At 41.3% G+C, this 10,153-nt stretch overlaps 1 protein-coding gene across 1 annotated transcript in view; it reads left to right on the top strand.

The window, feature by feature from the left end:
- Positions 1-7,096: 7,096 nt before the first annotated feature.
- Positions 7,097-10,153, top strand: part of LOC106585677 (small G protein signaling modulator 1) — a 71,343-nt gene continuing 68,286 nt past the window's right edge. Inside the window, exon 1 of the mRNA XM_082968651.1 lies at positions 7,097-7,133. The gene's annotated coding sequence lies outside the window, so the exon portion shown is untranslated. The remainder of the gene's footprint in view (positions 7,134-10,153) is intronic.

Raw genomic sequence — 10,153 nt, 5'->3', positions numbered from 1 at the left:
TCAGGCTCACCAGTGAAGAGGGTTGCAAAATCTGAGACAGCATCGCTTTCCCCTGGCTTTATTCCAGCTCCGAGTTCATTTCAAACTCAAGTGATCACACCTTGACCCTCTTCAAAACGAGTATGTGAACATGTCTACATGTCATGATGTAAAGGATGTGTCTCCTCTTTGGTTTTTTGACAGGCATCAGAGAGTAGAAAGCCCAAGCTTTAGTGGGGGAATCAAACATCCTCAGAGGACAGGAAGGCAATGAGAGGGAATGGTCCAAGCCCACAGAGTAGGAGGGCTGTGTCTGGCCTTGCTAAGCAATGTCCACCTCTTCCTCTGTCATCCTACATTACCTGCCTGCCCTTTCACCACCTGATCTAGCTGACAGGTTGGCCCCCCAGGTCCCCCCACCTGCAGCCAGGGGCCAGAGGGAACTCATGCTGTTTACACTCCAATGGGCTGCACCACCAAGGGTTTAGTCAAGTCCGCAATCATCACATCTACTGTACTACCTATCCTCGTCCTTAGACGAGCCCAAACATAGAGTTTCACTTACCATGCTGTCAGTAAATGATCCACACTGAGTTTTTTATGAACCCACCCCACCCCTGCCCTCAGAACAACCTCAATTCATCGGGGAATGTACTCTATAAGATATTGAAAGTGTTCCACAGGGATGCTGGCCCATGTTGACTCCAATGCTTCCCACAGTTGTGTCAAGTTGGCTGGATGTCCTTTGGGTCCTACTACCATACACCGTTCAAAGGCACTTAAATCTTTTGTCTTGCCCGTTCACCATCTGAATGACACACAAACACAATCCATGTCTCAATTGTCTCAAGACTTAAAAATCCTTCTTTAACCTGTCTCCTCCCTTTCATCTACACTGATTGAAGTGGACTTAGGGATCATAGCTTCCACCTAGATTCACCTGGTCAGCCTATGTCATGGAAAGAGCAGGTGTTCTTAATATTTTGTATACTCAGTGTAATTATGGGCCCACCAAACAGAAGAAACTACTGTTTGGTGCCATCTAAAATTATGCAGTAGGAAATCATTGTAACATTAATGACTTAAGAATGACTCTAGCATGAAATATATGCATTCATGATCTATTTTGGTCTTGAAAAATTCTCTCTTTCGTTCCTGAAGAAATAATTTCCAATGACACTGTCACCATCTACTGGACAATGCCAACTCTGCAAGTTATTTCTCAAAAACGTCCATAAAATGTTTTAGGATTTCACCAATCAAAACGTAAATGTAAAAAAAAAATTATAATAGAATTACATAATTCTATTTTTTTTTTTACATTTACGTTTTGATTGGTGAAATCCTAAAACATTTTATGGACGTTTTTGAGAAATAACTTGCAGAGTTGGCAATGTCCAGTAGATGGTGACAGTGTCTACCGGTCAACATTTTTAGAACACCTACTCATTCAAGGGTTTTTCTTTTTTTTGTCTATTTTCTACATTATAGAATAATAACACATGGAATCATGTAGTAACCAAAAAGTGTTAAACATATCAAAATATATTCTTCAAATAGCCACCCTTTGCCTTGATGACAGCTTTGCACACTCTTGGCATTCTGCCTAGAAGGCCAGCATCCTGGAGTCGCCTGTTCACTGTTGACGTTGAGACTGGTGTTTTGCGGGTACTAAACTCAGCAAAAAAAGACACGTCCCTTTTTCAGGACCCTGTCTTTCAAAGATAATCGGTAAAAATCCAAATAACTTCACAGATCTTCATTGTAAAGGGTTTAAACACTGTTTCCCATGCTTGTTCAATGAACCATAAACAATTAATGAACATGCACCTGTGGAACGGTTGTTAAGACACTAACAGCTTACAGACGGTAGGCAATAAAGGTCAAAATTATGAAAACTTGCAACACTAAAGAGCCTTTCAACTGACTCTGAAAAACACCAAAAGAAAGATGCCCAGGGTCCCTGCTCATCTGCATGAACGTGCCTTAGGCATGCTGCAAGGAGGCATGAGGACTGCAGATGTGGCCAGGGCAATAAATTGCAATGTCCGTACTGTGAGACGCCTAAGACAGCGCTACAGGGAGACAGGATGGACAGCTGATCGTCCTCGCCGTGGCAGACCACATGTAACAACACCTGCACAGGATCGGTACATCCGAACATCACACCTGCGGGACAGGTACAGGATGGCAACAACAACTGCCCGAGTTACACCAGGAACGCACAATCCCTCCATCAGTGCTCAGACTGTCCGCAATAGGCTGAGAGAGGCTGGACTGAGGGCTTGTAGGCCTGTTGTAAGGCAGGTCCTCACCAGACATTACCGGCAACATCATCGCCTATGGTCACAAACCCACCGTCGCTGGACCAGACTGGACTGGCAAAAAGTGCTCTTCGTTGACGAGTCGCGGTTTTGTCTCATCAGGGGTGATGGTTGGATTCGCGTTTATCGTCGAAGGAATGAGCGTTACACCGAGGCCTGTACTCTGGAGCGGGATCGATTTGGAGGTGGAGTGTCCGTCATGGTCTGGGGCGGTGTGTCACAGCATCATCTGACTGAGCTTGTTGTCATTGCAGGCAATCTCGACACTGTGCGTTACAGGGAAGACATCCTCTTCCCTCATGTGGTACCCTTCCTGCAGGCTCATCCTGACATGACCCTCCAGCATGACAATGCCACCAGCCGTACTGCTCGTTCTGTGCATGATTTCCTGCAAGACAGGAATGTCAGTGTTCTGCCATGGCCAGCGAAGAGCCCGGATCTCAATCCCATTGAGCACATCTGGGACTTTTTGGATCGGAGGGTGAGGGCTAGGGCCATTCCCCCAGAAATGTCCGGGAACTTGCAGGTGCCTTGGTGGAAGAGTGGGGTAACATCTCACAGCAAGAACTGGCTAATCTGGTACAGTCCATGAGGAGGAGATGCACTGCAGTAAATGCAGCTGGTGGCCACACCAGATATTGACTGTTACTTTTGATTTTGACCCCCCCTTTGCTCAGGGACGCAATATTCAATTTCTGTTCGTCACATGTCTGTGGAACTTGTTCAGTTTATGTCTCAGTTGTTGAATCTTGTTTTGTTCATACAAATATTTACACATGTTAAGTTTGCTGAAATAAATGCAGCTGGCAGTGAGAGGACGTTTCTTTTTTTTGCTGAGTTTATTTAATGAAGCTGCCAGTTGAGGACTTGTGAGGAGTCTGTCTCTCAAACTAGTCACTAATGTATTTGTCCTCTTGCTCACTTGTGCACCGGGGCCTCCCACTCCTCTTTCTATTCTGGTTATAGCCTGTTTGTGCTGTTCTGTGAAGGGAGTAGTACAGTACACAGCGTTGTACGAGATCTTCAGTTTCTTGGCGATTTCTCACATGGAATAGCCTTCATTTCTCAGAACAAGAATAGACTGACGAGTTTTAGAAAAAAGTTATTTGTTTCTGGCCATTTTGAGCCTGTAATCAAACCCACAAATGCTGATGCTCCAGATACTCAACTAGTCTGAAGAAGGCCAGTTTGATTGCTTCATTAATCAGGACAACAGTTTTCAGCTGTGCTAACATAATTGCAAATGGGTTTTCTAATGATTAATTAGCCTTTTAAATGATAAACTTGGATTAGCTAACACAACGTGCCATTGGAACACAGGAGTGATGGTTGCTGATAATAGGCCTCTGTACACCTATGTAGATATTACATAAAGAAATCAGCCGTTTCCAACTACAATAGTTATTTACAACATTAACAATGTCTACACTGTATTTCTGATCAATTTGATGTCATTTTAATGGGCAAAAAATTTTGCTTTTCTTTAAAAAACAAGAACATTTCTAAGTGACCCCACACTTTTGGACGGTAGTGTATATATATATATATATATATATATATATATATATATTTTATATATATTACCCTTAGTGCACAGACAGTGCTGTAGCCTACAAAAGGAACTGATCTTAAGGAAATGCAGAATTAATAATGTTTTTAGTACTCTTAGATAGCATTTCATTGCTTTTACGTCCTGTATGTGAATAAGTGCAGTTCAGAGGAGGCTAGTGGGAGGAGCCAAAGGAGGACGGGCTCATTGTAAAGACTGGAATGGAATATCCATGTACTCTAGGACAGTGGTTTCCAAACAGAGGGATCAGCAGGAGAGGTGCGGGGTCCCCCCCCCCCCCCAAAAAAAAAACTCTTGAAAGTTGTAATACTAGAATGCACAGACAACAATTTTAAAATTGGGTAGTGCATCATCAGTTTTCCTCTTGTCATGTCAGTCATTGCATACCTTAGAGAGCTATTATTAACTTGTCAGAAATCAACTAGCCCATGCCAGCTAATGTTTTTTAGCTTGGTTTTTTTAGCCCATAGATTTTGTTGTAATGTTTGAGTCACTCAAATATCACATCAATACACTTTAGACATGGCAAAATGTATAGAAGTGCAAGAAAATGAGCTTTAAAATGGCAACATTTTCTCTGCCCCCATGATAAAATGTGTAGAATTTCAGGAAATAAGCTTTAAACTTATAACAACAACAAAAAATCTGCCAACAAGAGGGGTGTGAACAGTTTGTGTCATGAACAGTGCTTGTGCCCATAGAAATATATGTGTTGTGTGCAGGGAGAGGCGGGGATGTTCCCCAAAACTGAAAGGGAGCCCTGAGTGAAAAGGTTTGGGAACCCCTGCGTAAAGGTCTACCAGAATCACGGTTCAACATTTCACCACAAGACGGAGTAATAATAAAAGGAGATGCTACTGAGTGTCTAAAACAAAATACATGTGGAAACCGCACAGTATAATTAAGCAATAAGGCCCGAGGGGGTGTGGTATATGGCCAATATACCACGGCTAAGGGCTGTTCTTATTGCTATTATAAAGTGATTACCAATGTAATTAGAGCAGTAAAAATAAATGTTTTGTCATACCCATGGTATACGGTCTGATATACCTTATTATAAACTGGGTGGTTCGAGCCCTGAATGCTGATTGGCTGACAGCAGTGGTATATCAGACCGTATACCACAGGTATGACAAAACAGTTATTTTTACTGCTATAATTACGTTGGTAAACAGTTTATAATAGCAATAAGGCACCTCAGGGGTTTGTGATATATGGGAAATATAACATTGTGTCGTGCGTAAAACAGCTCTTAGCCCTGGTATATTGGCCATATACCAGACCCCCTCAGGCCTTATTGCTTAAATATACACTGAGTACACAAAACACTAAGAATACCTACTCTTTCCATGATTTAGACTGACCAGGTAAATCCATGTGAAAGCTATGACCTCTTATGGATGTCACTTGTTAAATCCACTTCAATCAGTTTAGATGGAGGGAAGGAGACAGGTTAAAGAAGGATTTTTAAGCCTTGAGACATTTGAGACATGGATTGTGTATGTGTGCCATTCAGAGGGTGAATGGGCAAGACAAAATATGTAAGTGCCTTTGAACGGGGTATGGTAGTAGGTGCCAGGTGCACTGATTTGTGTCAAGAACTGTTTTTTCATGCTTAACAGTTTTCTGTGTGTATCAAGAATGGTCTACCACCGAAAAGACATCCAGCCAAATTGACACAACTGTGGAAAGCATTGGAGTCAACATGGGCCAGCATTCCAGTGGAATACTTTTGACACCTTGTAGAGTCCAAGCCCCGATGAATTGAGGTTGTACTGAGGGGGGTCCAACTCCATATTAGGAAGTTGTTCCTATACACACACCTCAAGTGACGTCATTTTGATTCACCAATGAACCAAGACTATATCCCTGTGGCATATTTAATTCATTCTAATCTACATGAAAGAATGTTGTGTCCCCACTCTGCAACCTGAAGGCAAATGGGATATGTGAATTTAGATATGATATCCTCAGCGTTCAAGATTCTATTCACACCACTATTGTCCACAGCTTTTGGAACTCCTCCTGAGCACCACGGCTTTATTCAAGTCTAGAATAAACAACATGGATCTGATGATTTTTATGGCAGTGTTTAATTCCCAGTGAGTCCAGATCAATGTCTTTAAACAGGAATATTGATTTCTCAGTATATGATAATGCCATTTAGCCCAGAGATAGAAGGCTGTAAGACCAGGACACCAAATCTACTGGATCTGCTCAATTAGCTCTGCTAATATGTTTCAGGGGGTTGCTTAGCAACACATCTTATTGGTGAGGGAAGGCTTTTGTGTATTTTGTAACAAAATGTGCTCTAGGCCAGGGCTCCAGATGTCTACTTCTCTGCAGGATATGGTGAGGATGGATAAATGAGACATTTGAAAATGGTAGGCCTAGAATTCAGTGTCTAAACAACTAGTAGGACAAATGTACAAACATATCCAATGCATATGATTAGGCCTTTGCAGAAAATACAGTATTTCCTGCTGTCTCTGGCTATTTTGTCTTCTCAGTTTTGTTATGGATGATGGTGCATCATCTGTAAAAACTGGCATACATGTGAAAATATGCATGAAGAATATGATGAAGCCATGACAAAACTTATAGGACTGCTTCATTATTATGGAAATTATTTTAGAAATGAATGGTTAATGATATGCTCCTGACTTTATAAGGCCTCGTGAAGAATACATCACCTGTTTGGACAACATCAGGCTATTCAATAACGAATAGGTTACATTATGCCTAAATGGCACTGTCTTTGACTTGTACTCACAGACAATGCAGAACTAAATGTGAAACATCACGGCAAACATGTGTAAAATAGTCACTTATTCTTCTTGTGTAAAAATTTTATCTTGCGTTTCTGGAAAAAGTCTATAGACTTAATCGAATTTAAGAGATTACTGTAGCTTTAAGAGGTGTGCGTAAAGTCTCGAGCGCTGGCTAGCTCTTTTGCTCCACACAGCCACATTAAACTGATGGGAGCAGTGTGAAGGAGCTACGTAAAGTGGACCCGATAACATAGCAACATAAACAACAACATAAACAACAACAACAACATCAACAGCAGCAGCAGCAGCAGCAATGGCAGGTGAGAGAACACAGGACCGTGTAGAACATAACTAAATTAAATATCCATCATGTGCTGAAGATGTAAATGTAAAAGGAAATGTGTTATAAAAGAAATGACATGAAACCCCTTCTGTTATGTTTTACAAGCAGAGACGCGACAGAAGCTGCTGCGCACTGTCAAGAAGGAGGTGGGTGTTTTTTGCCAGTCTGCAACAATTATAAAATAGGAGAAACAAACACTTTGGTTATGCGTATGGCTAAAATACTCCCTCCCTGAGTAGATACGCTATGCTTGTTTTTTGTTCATTCATGTACTTTTACAGTAACTGTTACCATTTTCTTTTTGTGTGCACATATGAAAATAATAGGCTACTACATCCACTCGTGTATTTGCTGTCAATCTTTGTAAATAAGATGAACATTAGGGCAAGGTGTAATATATATTTTGAAGTTGACCATATTGTTATAACTAATTAGGTCTTTAATTATGGGTTAGGGTATATAGTTGAACTATAAATAATCTATGTATAGGGTCCTGTCATGGAAATCCAGCTAGCCAGTAGAATGCAGTCATGCAAGACTGCATTCGCCCTCTAATGTCTTACTAGCATCTCATTATGATACTGACTAAATAAGCTATAGATATTGAAGAAGTGTTGCATAGAAATGCTTGTCAGTTAAAGGTATAGTGCAGTTCTAGATCATTTTCGACTTCCCAAAACGTTTTTTAACACAGAGCTCTTTATGTACCGCTAACGGATACAATCCGTGTCAACAAGTATTGCTACATTCTCCAAACATGTCTAGCCAAAACGACTCGAGAATTTTTAAAACGGTTCAGAAGAAGATTAGCTAATACGGTAAAATAAATGATTATCAATTTAATAATAAGGGCTCATACATGCGATAACAAGTGGTACGGCATTATACGTGTCAGTTTTAAGTAAACAGTTATCAACCCATTTGGATTAGAGTCCACCCTAACTTCATCGCACAGTTGTGAAATCTTGTGAATAACTTTTTTTGTTTTATTCAACCATTATTTAACTAGGCAAGTCAGTTAAGAACAAATTCTTATGCACAATGATGGCCTACCAAAAGGCAAAAGGCCTCCTGCGGTGACAGGCACTGGGATTCAAAATAAATATATGTGCAGTGATGTGTCCTACAAGGAGTATTGGTGGCAAATCTGATGGCCGAATGGTAAAGCACATTTTATCTGCCGATCTATGAATTACCTCTCCATAATCTAGCATGGGTAGGATGGTCATCTGAATCAGGGTTAGTTTGGCAGCTGAGGTGAAAGAGGAGCGATTACGATAGAGGAAACCAAGTAGATTTAACCTTAGCCTGCAGCTTTGATATGTGCTGAGAGAAGGACAGTGTACCGTATAGCCATACTCCCAAGTACTTGTATGAGGTGACCACCTCAAGCTCTAAACCCTCAGAGGTAGTAATCACACCTGTGGGGAGAGGGGCATTCTTCTTACCAAACCACATGACCTTTGGGTTGGAGATGTTCAGAACAAGGTTAAGGGTAGAGAAAGCTTGTTGGACACTAAGAAATCTTTGTTGAAGAGCGTTTAACACAAAATCCGGGGAGGGGCCAGCTGAGTATAAGACCGTATCATCTGCATATAAATGGATGAGAGAGCTTCCTACTGCCTGAGCTAAATTGTTGATGTAAATTGAGAAGAGCGTGGGGCTTAGGATCGAGCCTTGGGGTGGCTGAGACAGCAGATGTTCTGACTTTATACACTGCACTCTTTGAGAAAGGTAGTTAGCAAACCAAGCCAAAAACCCCTCAGAGACACCAATACTTGCACTCAACTCTGAAGTGGAGGCTGAGGTTTCCCCTGCTCTATTTCTATTGTCATCATCAGCATCTTCTTTATCAAACAATTTCAATCTTTCCAGAATGTTTGTGGGTCAGATTGTTAAACGTCTCATACTTGGTGTAGTAGACCAATAACGGACCAGAAAAATAAAGTTATTTTCCTCTCCTGTCTTCAGGGGTTATTTGTGAAGTGATTGGTCGGTTTTGTCGGAAGACTCAGACTTTACCTTTATTGGTCTCATAAAAGCGCAAGACCTTGTGTCAAGCAATCAAAGACATCAAATTGTCCAAGTCTGGGTATGAATGAAAGAGAGATTTAATCTCCCGTCACTTACTCCTGATCTTTATAAATGCCTGTCACCAGCCTTATCAGCAGAGTACAGACCAACCCTGTATTTAAACCTGCCTGTGTTAAGAGGGCCAACTGAGATTCACTTTCCCCAGGATCCCCCCCAGGTTTAGCTCCCTAGTGCTCAGCGCTTACAATGTAGCTGATTTTTAAATAAACTGCAGTGGAGTGGAGACGGACCACATGACCAGAGCAGTCTGTCTTTCTCCAATTATACAATATGATTGCTAGACTCTCCAGCACACCTCTGAGGCACACAGAACAGCCTGAGCCAGTGATATGATTGCCCAGTAGCAACTATTGGAGTGAAAATGGAAGTAAACGGATTTAGATTTTATTTTTTATTTTTTTCAAAGCACAGATGCCTCTGAAAAGATATCTTTATGCCAGGGTGATATCCTCTGAAGAGAGCCTTTATGGTAAGAGGTAGAGCACCCTGCACAAGAGGTTGCTGAAAGGAAATGGAACTTGAGTCACTAAAAGGGAGTTAATAAAAGCGTATTTTTTTGCCATTTCAATGCAAATAGTAGGCATAAAGGACAAAGGCAGTGGCCATCTGTTGAGCTTTTAGCTTAATGAACGTTCAGCTGCTAGGCTACAGGCATTGTAAGAAACTATGTCAAACGAAGGATACCACCAACAGATGTACATTTTAGTAATTTATCAGACACTCTTATCCAGAGCAACTAGGGTTAAGTGCTTTACTCAAGGGCACATCAACAGATTTTTCACTTAGTCATCTCAGGGATTTGAACCACCAACCTTTCAGTTACTGGCCCAACCGCTAGGCTACCTGCCCCATCACAAATATGATGCAGTAGGGAATGTTCACCCGGACATATAAGCCAGTAATGATAGTGATTCAGATGTACTCACTCTGTTTGTATTCATTCATTATTTCTCTCATTTCTTAGCTTGGGTACTGTTTGTCTGGTGGCTTGGCAGTGAATGCTGAAAAGCTCTCCCTTACCAACTGGTTACGTTCCACTTTGTACAACGTCTACCTGGGTCTACACAAAAAT

This window comes from Salmo salar, chromosome 24 (assembly GCF_965601325.2).
Source record: "Salmo salar chromosome 24, fSalSal1, whole genome shotgun sequence".
NCBI classification, from domain to species: Eukaryota; Metazoa; Chordata; class Actinopteri; order Salmoniformes; family Salmonidae; genus Salmo; species Salmo salar.
Note: the sequence above shows the minus strand (reverse complement) of the source record. Positions and strands in the feature narration are given on the sequence as shown.